Genomic DNA, 5,620 nt, shown 5'->3' with positions numbered 1-5,620 from the left:
CGGTAGAGTTGTAACGCCCCAAATTTTTGGGAATTCTGAAAAAAAATTGTAAAATTAAAAAAAATTCTGTGTTCTGCTTGTTAAGTGTAGGGTTAATTGTGATAATGGGCCTCTAGAAGGCCCAAGCTTAGGATAAAACCCGATAGTTTTAATTAATTTTAATTCCATAAGAGAAAGGGGTTCTGGTAAATTACGCTTTAAGGAATTAATTGTGTAAAATAGATCACAAGGAAGCATGTGGTAAAGTGGTTAAGTGACGCCACTTGGAATGCTATAAGTGGCGTGTGGATGATTGGGATGACCCAGGTTCAAGCCACAATAACAGTAAATCAAGGGATTAATTTTTATGAACAGAAAAGGTAAGTAATGGAACACATTGAAATCATTCACTAAGGAATCGGTGGTAAGTCTTCTCCAAAACTTAGTCTTCTTACATATTTTAGGAAAAGTCGAAATCCCTAAAAGTTAGGGAGGTTGTCGATTTGGACTTGTAACCCTGAGGGGTCGTAATAACTATTTTGTTTTAGTAATAGCGTGATTTAGAGGCAGTTGATCAAGGTCTTGGACAGGTGGAACGATCGGATCTTTGGAGTTAACCATCTTTCGGCAGTAAGGTAAGAGCAATAAGGGTTTTAGGCATGTTTGGCCGAAAGTGTTAGGGGACTATATACTCAATCTTATTTCGATATTTGGAGTAATATTAAGTGATTCAATTGTAGGCAGTTCGTGTGGATCTCGTCGAGAAATCCCAAAAGCAGTGTGTGGCGACACCTCTCATAGGCTAGATCGGCAAAAGCCGAAAAGTCAAAATGCCGAAAAGCCGGTATTTTGGGCACTTGCGAGTGTGCGAATGCTCGTAAGACGTATGGGTAATTATTACTGGAAATCAAAAGTGATAAAACTGCAGTACGCTCTATTTCGTGCATTTTGATATATTTTGGGCTTAATGGGCCAAAATCGGGTTAATGGGCCAGCATCTGCCCAATTCGTAAAAACACTCGGTAAGTGTTTCTGGCTAAACGTAATCGCTACGATATGCATGAAAACCTTAGAAATAGTTAGATGTACTAGACTACCACTATGTATGCAAAATTACCATTATACCCCTATGTATGCAAAATGACCTTTATACCCCTAGGATTAATTTTGTCTTAAAAGCATGATGAATTAAATCTGTATGATGTATGCCATGAATGTATATCTGTTGCATGGGGACATGGGTTATATTATGGAGGAAGCGTCCTGGTTGCTATGCCACAAATTATCTGTTCAGGTGGCCTTGCCAAATATATCTGTTCTGGTGGCACTGCCACAAAATATCTGTATCTGGTGACTCTGTCACATTTTCTGTATCTGGCAGCCATGCTGCATATTTCTGTGGCGTGTAGCAGTTGGGTGGGTCGAGTAGTCTCCCCACATGGCGAAAGGATGGTATGGGGGTGTATGTGGTTGGATATGGTTGGGTTTCGCATAAGCATGATATATCATTACGATATGTTCGGGCCTATGGGCTTTATTCGAAATACATTGCGGGCTAAGGCCAACTTATTCGCTCTCGTGGTTTGAACTGATTTAGGCTATGGTTGGGTTGAATTACACACTGAGTTTCCCAAAACTCACCCTTATTTTCATCCTCGTAGGTAATCATCAACCATAGTGGGCTTGAGCTGCGAGGATTTGACCGCCACATGTATCTACAAACCTGGTTTCTTTCTGGTGAACTGGACGTCCTTTTAATTTCATTTATGGTTTTGGGTTTTAAGTGTAATAAGGCCGCTTACTTATTTTTATAGTTTTGTTTTACTTTTATTATTTTATTTTATTCTGATGAAAAAACTATGATTACTAAGGAAAATGGGTTAGCTTTAGGACGCGTTTTCAAAAACATTAAGGGATTTCAAAATAACACGATTACAAATAAGACTTCCGCTAAGCAAACGTTTTCAAACTTAATCATTTTCTTAAGATAGACATAACTAGACGGTTTTCTCAAAATAATACGAGTCGTTAAGGTGTGGCAATGGTGGTGTGCATGTCTAAGATTGGATCCGAAGGGAGCTTGGTACTTAAGCAGTCCGACGGACTCACCTCCTCTTTTCCTGGTTTCCTACCTGGTGCACAGCTTCTAATCACTTTAACCTACTTTTAAAAGTATCTTTTGCAACACCAACTAAGTTTTCCAACCTAAGTAATACGGAACGTTTTGAACGTATCGATGTGGCGCACCGGATCTGGTCATAACGTCTAGGCCGAGTTTGGGGTGTTACAATTAAGATACGAGCTTACTAAGCTTAAAAGCTTACTCTATGTTTTCTTTTTCTTATGTTTATAGATTTTTGGAGATTTGCTCAGGTTGGAAGTCGATGGAGACGACATCACACTATCCTGTTATCATTTCAGTAAATAATATTTTGAGACTCAGTTATGTGGCATGTATAGGCTAGTCTTGGAGTTAATTATTTTGAATGAGTATGTATTTAAAGGCATGCGAAAATGACTTGCTTATTATGCTTAAGTTTTGTTTTACATGTTCTTAATTAAAATGTTTAATGAGTTTGGTTTTGGTAGTCGTTTTAATAGTTAGCTCATTTTGGAAATATGAAATGTGGTATAATTAGAGTGGTGGATGATGGTATATTAACTTAACAAGTTCGGCTAGTAAGTGGTAAGTAATGAATATGTTTTATGATTGTTTTGGTTGATTGTATTGGTATGGGTTTAAATGGTTAATGATGGTAATGATTAAGTATGTTTTCGGTTAGTTAATAGGATAAAAATATGAAGTTTAGGTATATTAATATAGATATGAATTAGATACACGCTGGAGTGTTATTTGTGTTCAAGTGCTAAGTATGGCTTTTATTTTTAAGATGAATTGCGCACTTGTATATATATGCATCATTAGTATGTTCGGCCATGTTATAATGTATTTAAGTTTCATATGTGATTGCATAATAATTCATGTAATATGATTCAATTGGTTTTATTATGAACTTGTGCAGAAATTATCAAATGATATGTTTGATATACAATTGATGAGATAGAAATTGGCATATATTTGAATTTATAATGGAATATGATTTTAATTATGAAAATGGCATTAATATGATGGATATAAGGAACTGAATATTGGAAGTATTAAATATGTGAACATGTCTTTTAATGTATACAAGTTTGGTTCGACTTTAGTAATTATGGAACATAATCAGGGTTTTGATATATGTTCATACTGAATTTGTTGGAATTTTTGAAATGTGCTTAATTGCGGTATATGTTCAGTAAGGTTTCATTATTTCTGAATTGGAATTATGACCCAATGTATTCGAATTTATAATAATTGAATTGTGGATATTTGAAATTGATAAGTTTTAAATGTTTTTTAATACTTGGTGTATGAAAGGTGAGGAATGAGTGTGTTGAACTGTGTTTTATACAGTAATGCCTCATAACCCTAATCTGATAATGGATACGAGTTAGGGGTGTTACATTTGATTGGTATCAGAGCTATGGTTTAGTCGGTTCTAGGACTACCATAATGTATGTGAGTCTAGCTATACATGCCACATTTAACCTATGATAGTGTGATATCTCCCGACTTTAACGAAAATTATTTTGTTGAGACAGACATGTTTTCCAACTAAGCTAATTCCGATAGTACAGAATGCTATACTCAAACGCTTGAGTGAAAATGTGTTGGTGATGAGCTGAAACTCATAAAAGGTATAAATCAGAATGCATGATATTCTGTTATTGACAAATGTTATAATTATATGAGTATATGAGTTGTGATGTTTGGCATGTGATTGTTATGTGAATATTTTGATTGTGAATTAATGATTTGATTTAGCGTATGAATTATGTGTTGAGTACAAAGGTGATCATAATTAAAAGATGGTTAGGTGTTTTGAGAATGTGGAATTAGTAATGAATTGACCATTCATAATAGTATGTGTTATATGCATGAAATCCGTATTACATGCTATATTATATGAATTGTTTATGAGACGACTTTATAATGGTGATATTTGGGCTTTGAGCCTAGCAAGCCTTGTGCTGGTGAATTAAATAAGGCTTATGCCTACCAGGCTTATTGTCGGTGTATAAAATCAGACTTTGAGTCTAGTAGGCCTAGTGCCAGTGTGAAATACAGTCTTAGGCCTAGCTGGCTTTATGCTGGTGAATTATTATAAGTTTATGCCAAAAAGATTTATTGCTGATATGGTAGTTGAATATGTTAAACGAGTTAAAATGATCAGGTACGTGATAATTGATTACCTATTTGAAAATAAGGTAAGTATATGTGCAAAGAATGTATTGTGTTGTATCTGGAAATGAAATATGATTATGTGCCAATGAAACATAAATGAATGAATAAGATGTGATTTGTAAGGTTGCATATGTGAAATTTGTCAGATGTTATATGAATGAAAAGTGAATTTGATTATAAATGATCATACAAGATTCATATGAGAAAGATATATAATTAAATGTGTTATTTCTCATAATGTGTTCATTTGGCTATATGAAAGTGTGAAAGGGTTGATGTATGAAAATTTAATTGAATAAGTTTGTGAAACTTAAAGTTCATTAAGTGAGTAAGTATAATATTGAATAATGATAATTTGATATGAGAACATGTTATGAAATTTAGAAAGGTTGTGTGAGATAGCATATTATGTTTACGACATTGTAATAAAAGTATTTGTTATGTTAAGTTTATTAAGATACGAGCTTACTAAGCTCAAAAGCTTACTCTGTGTTTTCTTTTTCTTATGTTTATAGATTTTTGGAGATTTGCTCGGGTTGGAAGTCGATGGAGACGACATCACACTATCCTGTTATCATTTCAGTAAATAATATTTTGAGACTCGGTTATGTGGCATGTATAGGCTAGTCTTGGAGTTAATTATTTTGAATGAGTATGTATTTTAAGGCATGCGAAAACGACTTGCTTATTATGCTTAAGTTTTGTTTTACATGTTCTTAATTAAAATGTTTAATGAGTTTGGTTTTGGTAGTCGTTTTAATAGTTAGCTCATTTTGGAAATATGAAATGTGGTATAATTACAATGGTGGATGTGGTATCTTAACTCAACAGGTTCGGCTACTAAGTGGTAAGTAATGAATATGTTTTATGATTGTTTTGGTTGATTGTATTGGTATGGGTTCAAATAGTTAATGATGGTAATGATTAAGTATGTTTTGGGTTAGTTAATAGGATAAAAATATGAAGTTTAGGTGTATTAATATAGATATGAATTAGATACACGCTGGAGTGTTATTTGTGTTCAAGTGCTAAGTATGGCTTTTATTTTTAGGATGAATTGCACACTTGTATATATATGCATCATTAGTATGTTTGGCCATGTTATAATGTATTTAAGTTTCATATGTGATTGCATAATAATTCATGTAATATGATTCAATTGGTTTTATTATGAACTTGTGCAGAAGTTATCAAATGATATGATTGATATACGATTAATGAGATAGAAATTGGCATATATTTGAATTTATAATGGAATATGATTTTAATTATGAAAATGGCATTAATATGATGGATATAAGGAACTGAATATTGGAAGTATTAAATATGTGAACATGTCTTTGATATATACAA

The sequence above is a fragment of the Gossypium arboreum genome, chromosome 10 (genome assembly GCF_025698485.1).
Source record: "Gossypium arboreum isolate Shixiya-1 chromosome 10, ASM2569848v2, whole genome shotgun sequence".
Classification (NCBI taxonomy): domain Eukaryota; kingdom Viridiplantae; phylum Streptophyta; class Magnoliopsida; order Malvales; family Malvaceae; genus Gossypium; species Gossypium arboreum.
Note: the sequence above shows the minus strand (reverse complement) of the source record.